We start from the raw sequence: 24,359 nt of genomic DNA, 5'->3' as shown, positions 1-24,359 counted from the left end.
GCTCAGCCCCGATCCAAGCAGGCTTGGAAATCTCAGCCCTGGGACCCGCATACCTGTGTTTCTCTGCCGGTACCTTCATGCATGTGGAGAGTGGTCTCAGCATGTTGGTGGCTGGTTCTGGAGGTCTTCAGCTGCCGGAGCCCTGGTTGGGGCGGGGAGGGAAACTAAACCCGCTCCCCTTCAAGAGGCCCCAACGAGTACAGCCAGGCACGGGGGCAGGAGACTCTGCACTGTTCTCTTCCAGGAGCTGGGTTTTATAGTCTCTGTGTCTTGGCCATTGATGGGATTTAAACAGTTCCATATGTTTCTTTTAAATTTTTCATGGACTCTGTAGTTTTTCTAACTTTCAAAAATTTATCCACAACTGCCCTGTCTCAGTATTTCCACTAAAGTCACTCTGCTTCTATCCGTATCTGCGCATCTTTCATCTCTATCAGAGCTTGGGTGTCCCTACTCAGGGGTCCTGCTGTTTCCACTCTTGTCGCACTCCACCAGGGCCACGGTCGGTTCTTTTACTCCATCAGGTGCCTCTGCCATCTAACATTAAATGACACTGAAGCAGAACAAGTGTCCCGGGAGGAGTGGAATTTTGGATATGACAGACCCTTTCCAAAAATCCCCTTGTCACTGAAGACCCGGCACGAGCTCAGTCTGAAATGACCTGTTCATACTCGATCACTGATGGAAACGCTGTCCTCTCTGTCTGTCTGGTTGTCTGTCTGCCTCCTTTATTACTTTAAACACTGTGATTTAGAAAGTTCTTCACAATACAGTTGTTTCAGGTATTCAACATGCCAACACCTGTCCCACCACCACTGTGCTCTTCCCTCCACCAATGTCCCAGTTCCCCGCCCCCAAGCTGGATCCCTGAGCAGGCAATAATTAATTGACATTACACTGTTTGACATTATCTCTGTGCACTACTGGGCTTGCCCTCCCCCCCCAAAAAAAAAAAAAACAGAAAATGTGACCTGAGTATTCTCACTCATTCCTGAAACATCAACTCGAGGGCCTCTTTCCCAGGTCTGGGGCTATGGAAAAGGGTTAATTCAGTCTCCCCCATACAGTTTTCTCCAAGGCCACTCCTGTAAAGGGGGCTTTGGAGAAGTCACAAATAAGGCTTCCTGGACTTGCTTGTTTTCCCACTGAACATTCCCGGGGCTAGATTACCTTAGGCCACATGTAGGGAAGGGACCGGGAATGGGAGGAAGCTCAGTTTCAACAACCACTGCTGTTAAGATTTCTGTGTTCAGGAGACTGATGTTCCCTTCAGGACTCCATTTAGAGTGGATGACCCTGTATGCTTAGCCCAGCCAGCGGTGGCCTAGGGGGGCTGCATGGGTTCCAGCCCCAGAACTGCTTTTCACTTAGTTTTTGTAAGATGTTCCAGGAGCCTCTGTGTGTGGAGTCCTTTCCCTTGTCCTCAGCCCTGCAGTCCAGCCAGCTTGGGGCCAGAGCCTGCGGGTAAGACCCTCGTGGTAGCTGAGACCCTGGTAGATGACGGTTGGTTGTGTGGGGCTGCCGAGGGCAGGGGGAAGGGCTGGGCTGCAGACAGTGAATGCTTTATATTATGAGAGCAAATGCTGGCTCAGAATGGAGAGGGAAAAAAGCAACTTCCTGTTTCTGGTGCTGACCATTTGAGAGGAGGAGCTTCTCCAGCCCCTGGGCTGGTGTGACCAGTGGGCCACCCGAGGCCTAATGGAGCTGTGGCTGCACCCTACCTATGAGGACTCCCGAGCAGAGTTCCAGCCACCCCTCTTTTCTTTCCCCAGGTAATCCATCAACAGACAGGTCTGGACCTAAAGATCTTCCGAAACGCCAAGCATGCTAGCATGGCAAGGGACTGACATTTACTTGGCTTCTCATCTTCTCCATGACGGACCCTCCTCGTTAAGAGTTAGTCTGACATCCACACCTCACAACAATGGTGAACAAGGCGCTTTACATTTTTTTTTTTGGTTGGAACGACCATCTCCGAATGCAACAGCTATGTGTACCTAGGTCGAGAGGTCAACATGACAAATAACCTGGCACCTGAGCTGCACAGGAGGAAGAGAGCGGCTTGGAACACCTTCAAGAACGTCGAAGAAATAGCTAAGAGGATGAAGAACCTCCGGCTCCGGGCACATCTCTTTGATTCCACTGTTCTTCCTGCATTAACATATGCCTCAGAGACCTGGGCCCTACGCAAACAAGATGAGAACGCTATTCAGGTCTCCCAAAGAAGAATAGAAAGAGCTATGCTTGGAATATCACGTTTCACTCAAATGAGACAACGAATCCGGAGTTCTGACATCCGTCGACGATCAAGAATCAGGGACGCTGTCTCATATGCCAAGGTGTCGAAAATCAGATGGGCTGGTCACGTAATGAGATTTAAAGACGACCGCTGGACTAGAGCTGTTACCGACTGGATTCCACGGAATGTCAAAAGACCGTGTGGCCGCCCACCTTCCAGATGGTCAGACTTCTTCGTCAAGATCATGAACGATCGGTTTGAGGCCCTTCATGTTCCCGGAGCGAACAGGTGCCATTGGGCTACAGTAGCACGCGACAGGGACAAATGGAGATGTTACTGGCGCCCGCTCGAGCAAATAGAGGACTAACGGGAAGTTAAGTGATTAAGTGATTAAGTGGTTGGATCGACTGGTTGGATGTTCGAGGTCCCAGGGTTGTGTGGTGCTAGAGCTGGGGATATACAACCAGGGGTAGAACTCAGGGCCTTGGACGTGCTAAACTTGTGCTCTGCCATTTGTGCTATCTCCTCAGCCTGGACGGTTCTCTTGTCATCTCCATTTTATTTTTACTCGTTTATTTACTTGGGCTGGAGCAATAGCACAGCTGGTAGGGTGCTTCCCTTGCACGAGGCCGACCCGGGTTCGGTTCCTTCACCCCTCTCAGAGAACCTGGCAAGCTGAGAGTATCTCACCCACATGGTAAAACATGACAAGCTCCCCATGGTGTATTATATATGCCAAAAACAGTAATAAAAAATCTCACAATTTGTTGTGAAACATTTCTGGTGCCTGCTCAAGCAAATCGATGAACAATAGGAGGACAGTACTACAGTGCTGCACTGTTTGTTACAGCATCTTTCTCCTAACGGTGTTGCTACAATCCCAGCCTGTGTATTTCCTGAGCTGTTAGGTGAGCTTGGGCCATCTGTGGTAGTGTTTCACTCATGAACGCAGTGGGTTTCCACTCAATGTTCCCATCCAATTCCCACATTTCTCCTGGACTGGCAGCCCTGTGAAGTTTGGGGCTGTTGCATAGCTTCATAGGTGGCAGTGGTCCTCAGGTTTTGAGCTGGGATGCTCAAGAGCAGGTGATTCTCTGGCCTCTCTCAGATCAATCCTGAAGACGAGCCATTTTCTGGCAGTGGCAAGAGCCAGATGTGGGTGGGGCAACACTGGACCCTGGGCAGACAGAGACTTGGTCTTCCCCCTCGCACCCAGGTTCAAGAGATCTTGGCCCAGTGACAGTTGGGCCTTCCTGGGATAAGTCAGTTGCCAATGTTTCTCCAAAGCACTTTAACTTCAAGCCGATGGGGATATGAGACCCTGGTGTTGGCATGGCGATTCTTGCTTGGGGGCATGTGCTTGATAGGACTGACCCTCCTCATATCCCCTTGTCCCCAGTGTTCCCCAGAGTTTGTGTGATTTCCTCTGGGCATTGTAAAGTGAGATGGAAGGCAGAGAAGTCCCCAGGGTGACACTGACCCTGTTCCTCTCCACTCTGACCCCAGAACTGCAGAGCCTGAGATCGGGACCCAGTGCTCCTGAGAAAAGTGTTGGCGCCAACCATGTCAGAACCCCAAGAGGAGCTACCTCTGTCCTGGGCTAAGGGGCCATGGGGGATCGGGAGGGAGGGGAGTCAGAGATCAGTGCTGACATTTATCAAAGGAGAAGTGGAACCGACGTGTGCCCTTAAGTGGAAAGCAGGGGACTAGTAGTACTTTCCCTACAGACCCGAAGCTTCTGTCTACATGTAAGAAACGTTTGTCAGGAGGAGCAGATTGGAGGCCCCGGGGGAGAGAAATCAGTGCATCATGTGTCTTGCTGCACTTGGAGTGTGTGTTGTTGGAATTCCACAATGCCTGTCCCCTGCTGACCACACGCACAAAACCGAAGTCATACTCTGGGCTGGGTGCAAACACATTCTAGATTGTCAGTGAGTTCTCAGATATGGAATTGTGAAGAACGTGAATCACGGTGAGTTTGGAGTCGGGACACTCCCCTTCTGTGTCTTCACAGTATGTGTTGCTCTCCCCTCAGCCTCTCTGTGCAAACCCTGGGGTGTGGTTTCAACTTCCACAGCACAAAAGTAAAACAGTGCTGACACTGTACTCATAATCCCCGCTAATTTCTCAGGTAATTCACTGAGTTTGAGACCTTCAAACTTACCTTCCTCACCTAAATGAGCCTTGGGTTCTTGTATGAAAAGCATTAATCTGAGAGATGTTTGCATGGTTGTGCTCACTATCACATGAGGCACAGCAACAAGATGCACACAAAATGTGCAACTCTAAATTCTATTTTTGCTTTTTCCATTATTGAAGTCCATTCTTAAGTGCCTTTATTTTAGCTTGAATTAAGTTTTTCTTTTTTGTTTATTTTTGTTTTGGCTCCACACGCAATTCAGAGCTTAATCCTGGCTCTGTACTCAGGGGCAGGCTTCTGTTGGGTGTGGGGACAACTAGGGATTCCAGAGCCAACCCCCTGTTGGCCATGTGCAAGGCCAGCACCCTGCCCACCCTACAATCCCTCTGTCTCTGAAATGATATTTTCATTAACACCTTCATTCTTTGCTGAGATATTTCAGTTTTCCTGTCAGTATTTTATTAAACTCAGTGACCACTGACAGAAGTGTTACTCTCAGGTCTTCCACAGAGAGCATTCAGATATACCTGAGTGTTTACCTGATTTGGTCCCCTCCCATTGAAATCATAGTATTCCTTTGTTTTTCATTATTCCTGGTGCTTCTTGGGATGTAGGGTACTGTAGGTGCTGGGTGATATGGACATGGATTTGTGCTCTGCTCATAATATCTGACCAGTGCGGAGACTCTAGAACTTCAGGCAGCCACAGGTGCCTGTGACATAATCTTAATGGGACTGGCAGGGCCTGAGCTAGGTTGGAATGAGCAGGGTGGGTTCTGGTTCTAGCCAGGGCCTCAATGACTCTTGTGCAAATTATGTGTTTGTTACGTTAATGTGCATAAAAGATCACACAATGCAATGAAATCTGGATCCCAGAGATAATTCCTTAGATCTGCCACAGTAATTGTTGGCATGTGGTTGCTTGTGCATGTGGTTGGCACAAATAAAGAATAAAAAGCAACCGAATCCATGTCTTACATTGTCCAAAGAATTTTATTTAAGGTTCATTAATGAACTATAGATTGGGCCAATGTCCTTAAGAACATTGAGGAAAGTGTAGGCAGAACTCTCAGTAATGATCTGAGAGATATAATCAATAGTTTGACTCTGATTATAAATCAAGTCTAAAAGTAAAATCAAATGAACAAGCAACCAAAAACACTAAATAGTTTTAAATATTTTAGATGGTAAGGCCAGAGGCGTCCTCTAGGACTCTGGGACGCCCCAGCATCCATGAACCTCTTCCTGTTTGTCCCCAATGCTGTGCCAGTCTTCTTCCTCTCCCAGCTAGTAGCCGTCCCCCCAAAACACCAGGTACCCATGGGGTCGTGGCCTCTGCAGAAGTGGGCATGGCTTCTGTAGAAGCAGGCGTTGCCTAAATTCCGGCGGACAGATGCTCATGCGGCCACAGATACCTTAGTCACACAAAGAAATCTATTGTAACATCTCAGTCCCCATGCCTCCACACCAACATGAAGAAACAACAAAAATCCCCACCAAGTGGGGAGGACGATGAAAAGACTTCAGAAGCCTCAGTAGGTACTACACACCTAAAGGATCTCTCTGAGAAAGAATTCAGATATAAAGTAATGAAGATGTTCAATGAATTCAATGAAACAGTGAGAGAGATATCCAGTAACATGAGAGAAACAATTGAGACATTACGGAAAGAAATAAGAGCAGAAATTGAAAAGCTATGAACAGAAATGTCACGAATAAATATATACATAAATGTATTTCCATAGATGAAATAAAAAAGAGTCTGCACCCTCAACAATAGAATGACCTTAGCTGAAGACAGAATCAGTGAGCTGGAAGATCAGCTGCACCAAGCCAACAGGCAACAACAAACAATGGCAAAAGACCTCAAATTAGCTCTAGAGCAAATCAGAGTCCTAGGAGATGATTCCAAGAGGAACAATATTAGAATCATTGGACTACCAGAAGGTCAGGGAAACAATCCCAATGAAAAAGCCATGGCTAAACAAATTGTTTCTGAAAAATACCCAGAGCTGAACAATGCAGCCATTCATATTCAAGGAGCCCGAAGGGTGCCAGCTAGAAGAGACCCTAACAAAAATGCTCCAAGACATATCATAGTTAGACTCATGGATGCCACGGATAGAGAAACAATACTGCAAGCAGCAAGGTCAAAGAAGGAAATCACATACAAAGGAGCACTCCTTAGATTCACAGCAGACCTATCAGAGGAAACCCTCCAAGCCCGAAGGCAATGGTGGGATATATTGAAAATTACCTCACTGAAATGAATGCTGCACCAAGAATACTCTATCCGGCTAAACTCTCACTCATTCTCAAAGGAACAGTACACTATTTTCTAGATAAACAGCAGCTCAGGAACTTCATAGACTCAAAACCAAACCTAAAACAAGGGCTAAAGGGGCTACTACAAGACAAGACACATCCGACAAGCACAACAGACCCTTACAGAAAGATGACACAAAACCCAATAACAATAATCTCTCTCAAAGTTTGTAGTCTAAATTCACCAATTAGGAGACAAAGAGTGGTAGAATGGATTCAGAGACAGAACCCAACATTCTTTTGCCTAAGACACTCACCTGAACAGTCAGAGCAAACACAGACTCAAAGTGAAAGGATGAATAACAATCCTGTAAGCAAACAGCTGCCTCAAAAAAACTGGGGTGGCCATACTAGTATCCGACAACAACAATTTCAGGTTGAAAAAGATTAGAAGGGACAGAGAAGACCATTTTCTATTCATCAAGGGATACGTACAACAGGAAGAAATCACACTCTTAAATGTATACGTACCTAATGAGGGAGCAGCTAAATATATATTTTAAATTTTTATTAGTGAAACACCATGAGGTACAGTTGTAGACTTACAGTTTTTTGTACTTGGGTTTCAGTTATAAAATTATTGAGTACCCATCCCTCCACCAGTGCCCATTCCCCACCTCCAATGTTCCCAGAATCCCTCCCATCCCTCACTCCCCATCTCACCCCACCCCTGTGGCAAGGCATTCTTTTTTGTTCTCTTTCTCCTTTTGGTTGGAAACAGCGAAATATTTAAAACAACTGCTAACAGATTTTTAAGGAGGACATTGCTAGCGAAACAATAGTAGCTAGAGACTTCAACATCGCCTTATCACTTCTGGATATATCAAGAAGAACAAAACTCAGCAAGGAAACATTAACTTTGAAGGAAGAAATTGAAGAGAGAGGCCTTATAGACCTATACAGAGCGATATACTACAAAAAGAAAGAATGTATACTCTTCTCCCGTGCACACGGAACATTTTCCAAAATAGACCATGTGCTAGGCCACAAAACATACCTCAATAGAATCAGGAAGGTAGAAATAGTATCAACAATCTTTTTAGACCACAATGCACTGAGAATAGAAGTGAATCACACACACAGACACTGAAAACAAAACCAAATACCTGGAAATTAACAACTCAATGTTGAATAGCGAGTGGAAAGAAGGAAGTCAAGGATGAAATCAAAAGATACCTGGAAACAAATGAGAATAAAGCCACGAGCTACCAGAACCTATGGGATCCAGCTAATGCCGTGTTGAGGGGAAAATTTATAGCTTTGCAAGCATTTTTCAGAAAGGAAGAAAGGGCCCACATAAACAACCTGACTTCCCAGCTCAAGAGCTTAGAAAAGGATCAACAAAAGGAGCCCAAACCAGGCAGAAGCAAAGAGATCATAAAACATAGAGCAGAAATCAATGACATGGAAACCAAAAAAAAAAAAAACAGTCTGAAAGATCATTGAAACCAAGAGCTGGTTCTTAGAGAAAATAAACAAGATTGATAAACTAGCAAGACTCATAAAGAAAGAGAGAACCCTAATGAACTGAATCAGAAATGAGAAGGAGGATATCACAACAGAAACCAAAGGAATTCAAAAGATCATCAGAGAGTACTTTGAAAGTCTGCATGCCACGAAACAAGAGAACCTAGAAGAAATGGAAAATCCCTGGCTTCCTATAATCTCCCAATGCTGAATCAAGAAGATACGGAGTACCTGAATAGACCTATTAACATCAAGGAAATTGGGACTTTAATCAAAAGTCTTCCCCCAAACAAAAGCCCAGGTCCAGATGGATTCACTAGCGAATTTTTCCAAACATTTAAAGAGGACCTATTGCCAGTTCTTCTCAAGCTTTTCCAGGAAATTGAAGAAACAAAAACACTCCCAAACAGTTTATATGAATTCCATATCTCTCTAATGCAAAAAGAAACAAAGACACCACAAGGAAAGAAAACTACAGGCTGATATCCCTAATGAATTCGGATGCGAAGATTCTCAACAAAATACTAGCAAATAGAATTCAAATACTCATCAAAAAAATCATACACCATGAGCAAGCGGGATTCATCCCAGAGATACAAGGATGGTTTAACACTCGGAAATCAATCAACATAATCCATCATATCAACAAAACAAAAGATAAGCCCATATGATCAAATCAATAGATGCAGAGAAAGCATTTGACAAGATCCACCCGTTTATGATGAAAACCCTCATCAAAATGGGTATACAGGGAATTTTCCTCAATATAGTTAAAGACATCTATCACTAGCCTACAACAAGCATCATCCTCAATGGGGAAAAACTGAGAGACTTCCCTCTAATTCAGGGACGAGACAAGGATGTCCACTCTCTCCATTGCTGTTGAATATAATACATGAAGTACTTGCAATAGCGGTTAGGCAAGAAGATATTAAGGGCATTCAGGTTGGAAAGGAAGAAATCAAGCTCTCACTGTTCGTAGATGATATGATACTATACTTAGAGAACCCTAAAACCTCTACCAAGAAACTCCTAGAAACAATAGACTTTTATAGTAAAGTTGCAGGTTACATAGTAAAGTTGCAGTACCCCAAAGTCCATGACTTTCCTATAGTCATAAAATAGTGAGTCATAAAATAGTGTCATAAAATAGTGAGTCATAAAATAGTGAGAGAGAAGAAAGCGACATGAAAAAAACAATCCCGTTCACAATTGTGCCCCAGAAAATCAAGTAATTAGGAATCAGCTTACCTAAGGAAGTAAAGAAACTGTACAACGAAAACTACAAAATGCTACTTCAGGAAATAAAAGAGGACACGAGAAAATGGAAAGATATCCCCTGCTCATGGATGAGGAGAATTAACATTGTCAACACAGCAATACTTCCCAAAGCATTGTACATACTCAATGTGATCCCTATAACGATACCCATGACATTCTTCAAAGAAATGGAGAAAACATTCCTGAAATTCCTATGGAACAATAAGCCCCCACGAATAGCTAAAACAATTCTTGGGAAAAAGAAAATGGGAGGAATCAACCTCCCTAACTTCAAACTCTAATACAAAGCAGTAATAATTAAAACAGCATGGTACTGGAACAAAGGCAGAGCTGCACACTAATGGAGCAGGGTTGAATATACTGACATCTCCCCACAAACATATGATCATCTAATCTTTGAAAAAGGAGCAAGAAATGTGAAGTGGGTTAAGGAAAGCCTCTTTAAAAAATTGTACTGGCAAAACTGGACAGTTATGTGCAAAAATTGGGCTCAGATCTCTGCCTAAGACCATGTACAAAAGTAAATCAAAATGGATTAAAGACCTCAACATAAGACCGGAATCCATAAGGTACATTGAAGAGAAAGTTAGCAAAACCTTCCTTGACATTGAAGGGAACGGTATCTTCAAAGATGACACACCACTGGCCAAGCAAGTAAAAACAGAGATAGACGAATGGGACTATCTTAAACTAAGAAACTTCTTCACCTCAAAGGAAACAGTGACCAAAATACAAAGACAGTATACAAAATGGGAAAGTTTATTCGCCCAATACCCATTTGACAAGTGGTTGATATCAAAGATATACAAAGTACTGGTTGAACGCCACAAAAAGAAAACATCCAACCCCATCAAAAAATGGGGCAATGAAATGAACAGAAACTTTCTCAAAGAAGAAATCAGAATGGCAAAAAGGTTCTACATCATTAATCACCAGGGAGATGCAGATCAAAACAAAAATGAGATATCATCTCACACCACAGAGATTGGCCCACCTCCAAAAGAACAAAAGTAACAAGTGCTGTGCGGATGTGGCGAGAAAGGGACCCTCCTTTACTGCCGGTGGGAATGCCAACTGGTTCAGCCCCTTTGGAAAACAGTATGGATGATTCTCATAAATTGGAAATGGAGCTCCCATTTGACCCAGCAATACCACTCCTGGGAATATATCCCAGAGAGGCAAAAAAGTTTAGTCAAAGTGACATCTGCCCTTGTGTGTTCATTGCAGCACTGTTTGCAATAGCCAGAATCTGGAAAAAACGTGAGTGCCCGAGAACAGTTGACTGGTTAAAGAAACTTTGGTACATCTACACAATGGAGTACTACATAACTGTTATAAAAGATGAATTCATGAAATTTACATACAAGTGGTACTTCATGGAACATATCACGCTAAGTGAAATGAGTCAGAAAGAGAGGGACATACATAGAAAGATTGCATTAGTTTGAGTAAAATAAAGTAAGAAAATAGGAAACTAACACCCAAGAATAGCCGAGATAAGTTCCAGGATGTTTATTCCATGGCTTGAAGGCCAGCCGCACATGCTAGGGGTAAGGGCAGCTCAGATAGAGAAGGGAGCACCTAATAAAGGGTGTTGGGAGGATCCTCCCAGGATGGGAGAGGCATGCTGAAAGTAGACTATAGACCGAACGTGATTGCCACTCAGTGCCTCTTTTGCAAACCACAGTACCCAGAAGAAGAGTGAGAACAAAAGGGAATGCACTGCCACAGAGGCAGGGTGGAATGAGGGGGGTGGGGGTGAAAGGGATACTGGGATCAGTGGTGGTGGAGAATGGGCTTTAGTGGAGGGATGGGTATTCGATCATTGTATAACTGAAACCCAAGCACAAAAATTTGTAATTCTACAACTGTATCTCATGGTGTTTTACTAATAATTTTTTTAAAAAAATAAAATAAATGGCAAGGCCAGCTGCACTGAAATAAAAAGATAGCAGATAAAAAGGGAGGAAATGTTTACACATCACACATCATAATTCTGACCCTATTATCTAAGATACTGACAGCACTCACAAACCTCCACACAAGGAAATCCGTGACAGTAAATCCCCCATCATAGAATGGTGTGGGGACATGCACAGAGTCTATCCTAGAGGGGACACCCCCATGGGCTGTAGGCATAGAAAGTGTTTTCAGCACTGACTGTCAGGGAAATGTCAATCAGAAAGACAGTGGTGGATCCTCTCAGCCCAGTGAGAATGTCCAATATTGAGACTGGAATCTACCAGTGTGGGCTGGGATGTCCACAGAGAGGAATGTGGTTTCAAGGTTGGTTTGGAATGTTAATGTTTCGGTTTTACATGAATGAAAAATAGTAAGGATATTTCTCAAAAAATAGTTAAAAACAAAGTTTCCACAATAATATATATATATATATATATATAATTTTCTGACTTTGTGATTAATGGTGATTAAATAAATATTTTCATCAAAAATAGTTTCTATATGACCAATTGTTTTTGCTTGGATATCTACTCCCAAACCTGAATAACTTAATTTGAGAAGATATACGTGAACATACACTTGTTGTAGTGTTTGATGGCAGAACATGGAAACTATTCTAACTCTTCATGACATTTAGGCTACCTGCTTATGTTTCTAACTTGTTGGAATGTTCTCTCATTTAATGTCTATGCAAAATACTAGGACATTTCTATAAAAAGTGAAAATAGATTTTCCATTGTAAGGGCAAAACTGACGCCATGACAGGCGGCAGAAATGAGAAAAATCAGGTAAGCCTCAGGTTCAGTTCCTGGAACTGAAACAGATTCCATTTCCCACCAATAAAGTAATGTGTAACTAGCCAACTTGAACCCACCTGGGAAAGTTCCTGGGTTCAGCAAATGTTCTTAGTTAATCAGTTCTCACAATGCCTCAGAAGTTGCTTTTTGTTAACCCTAAAAGAAGGAAAAATCTATGTAACCATAAAATTGGTACTGATTCTGAAAATTATTAATTATTGCCTAACTACTGTTACCCTATACACTTGCCAAAACACCTTTGACTCATAACTAAGTAAGATTCTTTTTGAAACAATAAGGCATGTACTGCTTATGTCATTAAACCTTTGCTGCCTGAAGTCGTGGTCATTATCAAGAAATTACTTTGTGGGTAAGATAGTTGAGCCTAGTATACCGGAATAAAACTCCGACTGCTTTTGCGTTATCGTGTTCATGTCTCTGTCTGTCCTTCCTCTTGGAAACCCAGAATCCCCAGCTTAACACCATATAACCCAGTGATTCCAGTTTTAGTAACATTGCCCAAATGTCTGGAGTAATAGCACAGCTGTAGGGCGTTTGCCTTGCACGCAGCCAACATGGTCGACCCGAGTTCGATTCCTCCGCCCCTCTCAGAGAGCTTGGCAAGCTACCGAGAGTATCTCACCGCACGGCAGAGCCTGGCAAGCTACCCGTGATGTATTCGATATACTAAACACAGTAACAACAAAGTCTCCAATGGAGACGTTACTGGGCCCACTCGAGCAAATCGATGAACAATGGGAGGACAGGACAGTGACAGTTATGCCCAAATGTGAAAACATCAATTTGAGAAGATATAAATAAATACAATTTCAGTGCAACATTTGATATACTGACCAGGACATGGAAATAATACTAGTGCTTAATGGCAGTTTTACGGATAAGAAGTCGTGGTGTTTTCACAGTGGGTGTTATGCAGCTACAGGAAAACATAATATTAAAGTTTGTTGCAACGTGGATGGAAGTGAAAAATACCAGATTAAATGAAGTTAGTCTGGGAGAAGGAAAAATGAGGATGATGTCATTCATCTGTGGTACACAGAGAACAGAGTGTCAGGATGGACAGGATCCAATGATAACAACCCCTGCATCTTAACCACACTCCGGGATTCCTGAGGAATCAGGTGGGGTCTCAGATCACTGGGAAGAAGAGGCCGAGCACAGGGGCCACAGCAGAGTGTGGGGGTCTGTGGGGATTTGGTGCTGGGAGAAGCGCAGGGAGTTTGTGACCCACAAGCATCAACTCTCAGACTGTTGTCATCATGTTCCCTCAGTGACAATAAAGAAAGTAATGAGAGAAATCTCTTTTTGTGAAAACCAGTGATCTTTTTGAAGAAAAATTAACCACACCTGACCTTATGGGATATAACAGTCTCTAAGGGAACTTGAACATGAGATAGAATAATCAATTTTGTGCTAGAAGTGAAAGTAATAAGTAAAATTAACATTATTGTGTTATTAAAATCGTTTAGCATATTTTAATAAAAAGAAAAGAAAATGATCTCCCAAAAAGGGAAAAAAGAGTTGTAAAAGAATAAAGATTCAGTATTTGTACTGCAAATCAAAATGATGAGAGACAGAGAGAGAGAGAGAGAGAGAGAGACAGAGACAGAGACAAAGACACAGAGATAGACAGATAAAGAGACAGAGAGAGAGAGAGAGTGAAGAAAAGTGCCTGCCATAGGGGCCAGAGATATAGTACAGTGGATAGTGCATTTGCCTTGCATGTGACTGACCCGGGTTCAATCCCCGGCATCCAAGAGGGTCCCCTAAGCACTGCCAGAAGTAATTCCTGAGAGCAGAGCCAGGAGTAATCCCTGAGCTTCGTTGGGTGTGACGCAAAAAGAAAAAAAAAAAGCCTGCCATAGAGGTAGGTGGACAGGGTGGAGGGTCTGAGGTGTGGGCAGTGATGGAAGGGAAACTGGAAATGTCCATGTTGGAGGGAAGGGTGGTAGAACACTGTATGACTGAAACCTAAGTATGAACATCTTTGCAAAGATCTCACAGTGATACAATAACTGTATCATAAACAACTGGAGTGATAGCACAGCGGATGGGTGTTTGCGGGTAGGTCGACCTGGTCGACCCGAGTTTGATTCCTTCGCCCCTCTTGGAGAGCCCGGCAAGCTACCGAGAGTATCTTGGCCTCACAGCAAAGCCTGGCAAGCAACCCGTGACATACTCAATATGCCAAACACAGTAACAAGTGTCACAATGGAACGTTACTGGGCCCGCTCGAGCAAATCGATAGACAACGGGAGGCCAGTGCTGCATAAAAAATAAAATTTAAAAAAAGAAAGAAGAAAGAAGAGAATGTAAGCATTTTATTAACGTATTTCAATAAAAAGAAAGAAAATTATCTCCCAAAAAGGGAAAAAAGAATTGTAAAAGAACGAAAATTCAGTACCTGTACTGAAAACCACAATGCTGAGAGAGAGACACAGACATAGACAAAGACAAAGAGAGAGTGATATAATAATAACTGTGTCATAAAAATAAAATTTAAAAAAGAAAGAAGTGTCCCACCTGCTCCTGGACACAGCCCTACAGTCCCAGAAGCAGAGCGCACCCTGGTGGTCGCACGCACCCCTGCAGCTCCCTTGTCCCTCAGAGGTATTTGTCTGGATTTACAGGGACTTGCCCTCACTGTGTCTCTTGCACAATAATACAAGGCTGTGTCCTCAGTTACTGAGTTGCTCAGTTTTAGGTAAACTTGGTTCTTGGAGGTGTCCCTGGAGATGATGACTCGAGACTGAAAACGTGAGTTATAGTTTGTGTCACCATTATTATGCATAATACCAATCCAATCCAGACCCTTTCCAGGGGCTTGGCGAACCCAGTGTACACCATCACTGGTTAGAGAGAATCCAGAGACTGAGCAGGTGAGGGACAGTGTCTGCGAGGGCTTCACCAGGCTTGGTCCCGACTCCTGCAGCTGTACCTGGGACAGCACACCTGGGGACAGAGAACCACAGTGAGTCACGGGCTCAGAGGCCCCAGGCCCAACTTGGAGCCTCTGTCCAGGGAATACTCACATCTGGGAGCTGCTACCAGAAAGAGGAGGAACAAGCGCTGATGCACGTTCCTGCCCATGAGGTCCATGATCTCAGACACCATGCCAGAGGGAGAGGGAGTTCAAGTTGGGCTGAGTGTTAACGTGGTTTTAATCCTGGTTCCTGAGTGCAGATTTGCATGGGAGAATCTCTGTAGAGAAAGGAGGGGACCCGGGGGAGGCTTGTGTGTGGGCTCCCTGTGAGGAGATGCTGACTGTGGCTCAGAGCACTCAGGCCTGTCCCTGGGGCCCTATCAGAGCTGGGCCTCTTCCTCTAGCCCAGGAAATTGCTGAGGAGCTCTCAGGAAACAGGAATTGCTGAGGGGGAAATGGCAGGGGGAGGAGAGTCCCCGTGTTTCAGGTCCCTGATGGCCAAACCTAGCCCCCCCAGGGCCTTTACCCTTAGACAGTCCCCAGTTCCTCCGTGTCCCTAGTGGTGGCTACTGTTCTCCCACTGCAGATGGAAAACCTGGGTCCAAACTGGCAGTGTAACTGTCACAGGAAATTTTGACACAGGAAATTCATGGCTCCATCCAGTCCATGGTTAATCAGTTTTCACTGAAGAATCCCAACCCATATGTGATGCTTAGAAAGACCTAATAAAGGGTCCTCAGCACACAATCAATTGGGCCAAAGTTTTGGTCTTTGTGTAAAGACTCACACATGCTACAAAGGTACAGTGTGCAAGAACTGAGCAGTGACACGTGAGTCCCTAACATGCCCCCAAAATGATGGAACCTAGACACAGCCCATGTCACATAAGATTACTCCTAATTCCATGCAGCACTAGAGGGTTGAATTAAATCTAACGAACCAGAAACTGTGCTTTATAATTTGATATTTTAAAAAGTCAGCATTTGGGGCTGGAGAGATAGCACAGTGGGTAGGGCATTTACCTTGCACTCAGCTGACCTGGGTTCGATTTCCTGCATCCCATATGGTCTCCCAAGCAGAGGCAGGAGTAATTCCTGAGTGCACGAGCCAGGAGTAACCCCATCCTTGTATGACCCAAAAAGTAAAAGAGAGAAAAAAAAGTCAGTATTAAACATCAAAACTTATCAAAACACTCAGCAAGTTCAACAAGATTCTACCAAAATTAAACACAGAGATAGACAAACAGCAACTCAGGCAATATGTATATTGAGACGGATGAATGTTATACCACATGTACATGATGGCGCTAACAGGATAAATAAACATTCTCTTTTATAAAGCACATGACTTGCTGTTGCTCTGTCCCAGAGCACTTGCAAGCCCAGGACGGTGAATCCTCACAGATCTCACCCCAGCTGCACTGTCTCTGTGAGCTCCACCACTGGCAGCAGGTTTCAGGGGAGCTGGACCCCACACCTTAGATACAGTCTGGAGAGGATGAGAAGATGCACAATGATGAGACTGTTTCTTAAATATACAACACTAGACAACAGGGAACATTCTTATGTTTTTTTAGAATCATTATTTATTTTTTAAATTTTACTGAATCACCGTGAGATAGTTACAAGTTTTCATGTTTGGGTTACAATCACACAATGATCAAACACACATCCCTCCAGCAGTGCACATCCCCCCCACCAAAATCCCCAGTATAGTCCCCTTCCCCATCCTTCCCCTGCCTCCATGGCAGACGATATTTCCCATACTCTCTCTCTTTAATTTTGGGCATTATGGTTTGCAATACAGGCACTGAGACGACATCATGTTTGGTTCATTATCTACTTTCAGCACACATCTCCCATCCCGACTGATTCCTCAAGCCATAATTTTCTTAGTGATCTCTTCTCTATTCCATCTGCCTTCTCCCTTCTACTCAAGAGGTGGGATTCCAACTATGGAGCAATCCTCCTGGCCCCTGTATCTGTCCTTGGGTATCAGCCTCATGTTATGTTATTCTATACTCCACAAATGAGTGCAGTCATTCTATGTCTGTCCCTCTCTTTCGGACTCATTTCACTTAGCATGATAATCTCCATGTCTATCCATTTATAAGCAAATTTCATAACATTATCTCTCCTAACAGCTGCATGGTGTTCTATTGGATAGATGTACCAAAGTTTCTTTTACCAGTCATCTGTTCTAGGGCACTCTGGTTGTTTCCAGATTTTGGCTATTGTGAACAGTTCTGCAATGAACTTATAGGTACAGGTGTCATTTCTACATGCTCTTTTTCATCCTCAAGATATATTTCCAGAAGTGGTATTGCGGGATCATATGGAAGCTCAATTTCTAGTTTTTAAAGGACTGTCCGTATTGTTTTCCAGAAAGGCAGGACCAGTCGGCATTCAACAGGGAATATTGTTTCTAACCACCAATTTTGACTATAGATTTTATAAAATATTTTAAAAATTATTTTCAGCATATTAAATAAGTTGCATTTCTAGTTTTAAAGCTTCTTGACACATTTTGTAGGTGTTTCACTCTTACAGATGAATACTAAAAATACCCATGTGTATCATATCACAAAGGCATGCAGGTCTCGGGGCTGAGATCTCCAAGCCTGCTGAGATCAGGGCTGAGTATCCACCACCCAGATCCTCCAAATTCCAGTAGGCAGGGGTCACAAGAACCAACTGGCCCCCTGATGCCGTGTAATCCAATCAACGGCCAAGATCCAGAGACTATAAAACCCAGCTGCGGGAAGAGAACAACGCAGAGTCTCCTGCCCCCATGCCTGGCTGTCCTCGCCAGGGCCCCTTGGAGGGGAGCGGGTTGAGTTTCCCTCCCCGCCCCTACCAGGGCTCCGGCAGCTGAAGACCTCCAGAACCAGCCACAACCATGCTGAGACCACTCTCCACACGCATGAAGGTACTGGCAGAGGAACAAAGGCATGTGGGTCCCGGGGCTGAGATCTCCAAGCCTGCTCGGATCGGGGCTGAGCGTCCTCCACCCAGATCCTCCATATTCCAGTAGGCAGGGGTCACACCCACCAACTGGCCCCCTGCCTCCATGTAATCCCATCAATGGCCAAGACCCAGAGACTATAAAACCCAGCTCCCGGAAGCGCGTAGCTGCATTCGCAGTCACGTGACATATTATTATCTCATCCCTACTTTGGACAAACTGGCAGGCTACCGAATGTAACCTGCTCACATGGCAGAGCCTGGCAAACTCCCCATGGCGTACCTAATATGCCAAACAAATACCAGTAACAACGATGGGTCTCATTCTCCTAACCCCGAAAGACCCTTGAATATGGCACTTTGTAAAAAATCTCAGGGCTAGGATGAAGGAGATGTTACTGGGGCCTGCTCGAGGCAATTCACGAACAACAGCATGGTCATGATCGCGATCATTTGGAATTTATTAGAAAGATGGTAAGAATTTAATTAGAAATGAATGAAAACCCACATGATCAATTTGTGTTTTCTCATTGTTAGACAGTCCTGAATGAAAGAGGTAGCTTTTCACTTTGTCCATAATAGCAATTTGGACGGGTTCAATGAAATACTCTCCACAGAAGTGTCGCAAGATCTTTTTTCAGAACCACTAATTGATACCTGAGCACTATAGGTGGAACCAGGACACAGATAGGAAGTAAAATCATAGTACTTCAGGTGCGTTCCCCAAGTCAAAGAAAAATATAGATTGTCCATATTTGAATAATATCATTTTTACATAATGATTAGATATCGATCATTTTAGAAAATTAAACTTATTTATTTTTAATTGAACCACAGTGAGATATACAATTACAAAGTTGTTCATGTTTGGTTTCAAACATAATATTCCAACACCCATCCCTTCATCAGCTTACATTTACCACCATCAATGTGCCCAGTTTCTCTCTTGCCCTTCCTTACACCAGCTGCCTCTATGGCAGGCACTATTCTTCTCCCTCTCTCTCTCTCTCTCTCTTGCCGTCTTCCTTTCTCTCTATCTGTCTCTCCGTGTCTGGGTATTTCTCATTGTGTAATTATGGTTTGCAAGAAAGATACTGAAAGGTTATGCGTATATCCCTTTACCCACTTTCAATAATCAGTTTGTGCCCAAAGTGATCAATTCCACCAATTACTGTCATACTTGTCCCTTTTCTATCCTAACTGCCTTTTGCCCCACAAACACTTTTGGCTGGCTTCAAACCATGCACCAGTCCTTCTGGCTCCTGTTTTTTCTGGCCTTGGATATTAGCTCAGACTAATTTTTTAATATCGCACAAATGAATGCAGTCCTTCATTATCTGCCCCTGTCCTTATGACTCTTTCACACAGCAAGATACTGTCCGTGACTATCCATTTACAAGCAAATTTCTTCACATCAGTTTTCCTAGTGGCTGCATAGTATTCCACTGTGTAAATGTACCATGGTTTCCTGAACTAGTCATCTGTTCTCGGGCACTTGGGTTGTTAGCAGATTCTGCTATTGTGAATAGTGCTGCAATAAGCATAGAAACGCAGATGGCATTTTTGCTGTGTGTTTTGGACCCCCAGATTGGTAAGGCTGGATCAAATCTAGTTTTTCGAGGAAAGTCCATATTGTTTTCCAAAAAGGCTCAACCAGTCGGCATTCCCACAATGAATGAGAGCCCTTTTCTCCCCTCTCCCCACATCTGAGCCATCACTGGTTGCTCTTGTTCTTCTGGATGTATGCCAGTCTCCGTGGTGTGAGATTAAATCTCATTGTTGCTTGATTTACATCTCCCTGATGATTAGTGGTGTAAACTGCTTTTTCATGTCCCATTTGGCCATTTGAGTTTCTTCTTTAAGAAAGTATCTGCTCATTTATTTCCTCCCCATTTTTGATTAGGTTAGATGTCTTCTCTTGTAGTGCTCTATAGTGCATTATATGTACTGTAGCACTGTGGCACTGCCATCCTGTTCATTGATTTGCTCGAGTGGGAACCAGTAATGTTACCATTGTGAGACTTGTTGTTACTGCTTTTTGGCATATCGAAAACGCCATGGGTAGCTTACCAGGCTCTGCCGTGCGGGCGGGATACTATCGATAGCTTCCTGGGCTCTCCGAAGGGACGTAGGAATGGAACCCGGGTCAGCCGCAAACAAGGCAAAAAACTTACCTGCTGTGCTATTGCTCCATCGCAGTGCATTATATATCTTTGATATTAACCAGTTTTCAGATGAGTAATGCATAAATATTTTTCTAATTCTGTGGTCTGTCTCTGTATCTTTGGCATAATTTCTTTTTATATGCAGAAACTTCTTAGTTTAATGAAGCCACCTTTGTTTATCTCTGCTTCCACTTGCTTGGTCTGTGGTGTTTTAAGTTTGAAGGTGCCTTTAGTTTCAAGGTCATTGAGACTTTTGCCTATGTTTTCTTCCTTGTGACTTATGAATTCAAGTCTGAGGTTGAGATATTTAATCCATTTTGATCTGACTTTTGTACATGGTGCTAGAGAAAGGTCTGAGTTCATTTTTTTTTACATGTAGATGCCCAGTTTACCCAGTACCACCTCATGAAGCGGCTTTCCTTGCTCTAGTTCATTTTTCTTACTTCTTACTCAAAGGTAAAATGATCATATATGTTAGGGTCTCTGTCCAGATATTCATCTTTATATCATAGTTCTGGATTTTGCCTTTTTTCAATATCATGCTCTTTTAATTCCTACCATTTTGTACTACAATTTGAAGTTGGCTAAGGTGATGCCTCACATTCCTCAAGAATTGCTGTAACTAGTCGTGGGGGTGTATTGTTCCATATGAATTTCAGGAGTGTCGGACCTATTTCTTTGTTATGGGTTCAGCTCCCTGCTAGATCCCAACTGTCCTTATAACTGATCGGATCTGGGGTAGCCAGGAGTATTGACCTGGTTAACAACCGTGTTTTTACTCAGAAACAATGGTGGAGCCTCCTTACCCCCAAGTACACAACCAGGAAAATATTTTTATTAATTTTTAAATTATTTTTGTATTTATTTTTAATTTAATTTCTATAAATTTGTTCATAATAATAATTTATTACATTTAATATTCCAACTCCATTCCCACCACCATTACACCTTCCCACCACCATATTTTGAACGTTTCCATGGTGACCCCCAAAACCTGCCCCCAAAGCAGGACTTAATTTATTTTGTATTGCTTATTATGAATAATCCACTAAAAATGATCCAAAAAAGTTTTCTCAGAGAAAGTTTATAAAGATTGTATTTCCCCTGTGTCACTAAGCTCTTATATAAGAGCTATAAGAGATTCTTAACATGTTGCTTAAGAATGAGACTTGTGTATTTATAAATATATATATATATATGTACATATATATGTGTACTTATTCTCCCTGAGAAAGGTTACCAACGTCTCTTTGCACTCCATCCAATGTGGTGTGATACTCTTGGTACATCAGTGCTGTAGAGTATGCGGTGTCACAGAGCCACAAATGTGGCCTGTATAACCCATGTGTCCCCCACCAGCACAATCAGGAAAATTATTATTTCACTAATAATCAGCATTTCCCCAGTGTAACTTAGATCACTGTCCTGTTTACCAATACTAATTACCATTGTTACACTGACAATAACTATTAGTTTATAGAATTTCCAATTTTTATTATATCCATAGAAGTTATTTTAATATCTAGGATGGGTGTTTGTTGACTGATCTGTTTTAAGTAGAGGAATTTGAGGTGAACCTGAATGAACTGAGGGACGTGAATGAACGGCAATTCTGAAGAATGCCAAAGACATACTGGTGATGTTAATGACAGACGGGTTTGAAGGAAGCAGAGCAGAGACCATGAAGGGATTGAAGGAGGGACGGAGGGAGAGAGGCAGAGTCACACTGAGGGATTGGCTGATTATAGGTGAGGGGTGAGATGCGAGACAGACGGGGTGAGCTCAGCTGTGTGTCAAGGGGTAACATGAAGAAAGAGAGTGTGTGTGTTAGAACTGGGACTGTGGAACACCAGGGGATTACTAGGTCTAGAATGAGCTGGGGAGTCATAGGAATGGAGGAAAATAAGGTGAGAGATTGAGGTTCATAGGAACCTTGCTTCTACGTTCACTGTTCACTATGGGAATGATTCTCTATTATTATGTGAGCTGTTCACTGTCTTACTGTCATCCCATTTTTCATCGACTTACTCGAGCTGGCGCCTGTAACATCTCTATTCATCCCAGCCTGAGATTTTAGCAGCCTACCCTTACTCGTCCTTCTCAACAATTGGAGGCTTTTTCAGGGTCAGGGGAATGAGACCAGTAATAGTTACTGATTTTTGCATATCGAATATGCCACGGGGAGCTTGCCAGTCTCTGTCTGTGTGGGCAGGATACACTTGGTAGCTTGCTGGGTTCTCCTATATATATATATATATATATATATATATATATATATATATATATGTATGTATATTGCTGGAGTGATAGCACAACATGTAGGGCGTTTGCTTTGCAAGCGGCCAACATGGCCGACCTGAGTTCGATTCCTCCGCCCCTCTCGGAGAGCCCAATAAGCTATCGAGAGTATCTCGCCCACACAGCAAAGTCTGGCAAGCTACCCATGACATATTTGATATGCCAAACACAGTAACAATTGTCACAATCGAGACATTACTGGGCCCGCTCGAGCAAATCGATGAACAACGGGAGGACTGTGACAGTGGTATATATCTATGATTAGTTGCCTACTGTCTGAACCCCATCAACATAGTGTGGTAATTCTGGAAAATGGGTAGGAAGTGTATTATGATTAAGTGTATTAAGTGTATTATCCAGCAGCTGGAGAGCGGCCTGGAGAGTGGCAGCGGTTGAGTAGTGGAGGTTGGCTCCCAGGGATGGGTCCCCTGGGAGGGGGAAGGCCCTCGCTCAACCCTCTCTGGGTCGCCCCAAGTGAAAACAGACTGGTGCGAAGTACCTTGAGCTATTTATTCACATCAAATAGTGGATATTTTAGCTTACTGCCTAGTACTGATATTTTGTTTAATGTTGGTCTTTCTTCAGGCCAGCTAAGTTAATGACGGTATGCATTTTATGGTGACCCTTTCTTTACCTGCATGCACACATATTCACAAACAGACATGGAGGACTTGAGATGCTGCTATTTCCAGCAGTTATCTGGGTTCTGTGAGCGCCACAGTAGGTAGCTGAGACGCTCCATCAACACTGGCATAGGAAATGTCTGTTACCCACCCAGGAACAGCAAGTCCAGGTCCTGCTCCCCAGGGAGTCTGGGGACCCTTTTCTGATGGAAGACTCAGGCCCAGGACTGAGGATGGAGCTGAGGAGCTACAGGGCCCCTTATCAAGGATAAACCATGTTCATCTGAGATTCAGGACAAGGACTGTTGCCCATGACCAGTTATGACCTAACTGGGTTTGATACCCTTCCTCAGCTCATTCTGGGAGAGACTGCTCCCTGTGCAAGGATGCCCCCTTGGGGTCGCTTGTGTGCAGAAGAGAGTGTCAAGAGGGAAAACCCGTCAGCATTGAAGATTGATCACTGGGCCCACATTCTAAGGGATGAACTCTTTCATCCTCTCTTTCACACCTGAGGATGCACGGCATGCTGTTGTCATGCATAGCCTATGACTGGGCAGTTACCCATCTGGCCCATCTGTGGGATGGACCATGGGTTCATCGTCTGTTGTGACAGGTAGTCTAACCACAGATATGACCTCTTTTGTGATTTCTCAGGAAAAATATTGCAGACAAAAGGAGGCTGAAGAGAAATCCTATGCTGGATACATAGTGATGAAGTGATGAAGAGAAGGAGGTGGATGAAGATGAGCCAATGCTCTGATCATCATAAAACTCAGCGAGAAGAACAGGTGCCCTCAGTAACCTGGGGATGTCATGCCTTAATCCATCTGTTGTCCTGCGGATCCCAGGAGACTGAATTTTAACTCATTGGAGGGATAGACGTGTAAGAACATGTGATATAGAGAGAACCTGTTCAGGAAAGCAAATAAATAAATAAATAAATAAATAAAAAGAATACTTAACAGGTATGTTTATCTTGTGATCCCTAAGTTACATTCTTTCGTAAATAGAGTCCAGTGAAGTAAACGTGCGTTACCAATTTTGGAGACATCAGTGGAAAATCAAGAGTCAGAAATCCGTCTCTATAAAATAACATTCCCTGGAGTGACCTTATATGAGGGGCAGGAAACCAGAAATCAGCTCTAGCTCCTCCAGA

The sequence above is a fragment of the Sorex fumeus genome, unplaced genomic scaffold (genome assembly GCF_029834395.1).
Source record: "Sorex fumeus unplaced genomic scaffold, SorFum_2.1 ptg000167l, whole genome shotgun sequence".
In the NCBI taxonomy this organism is placed as follows: domain Eukaryota; kingdom Metazoa; phylum Chordata; class Mammalia; order Eulipotyphla; family Soricidae; genus Sorex; species Sorex fumeus.
This window is presented reverse-complemented; position numbering follows the sequence as displayed.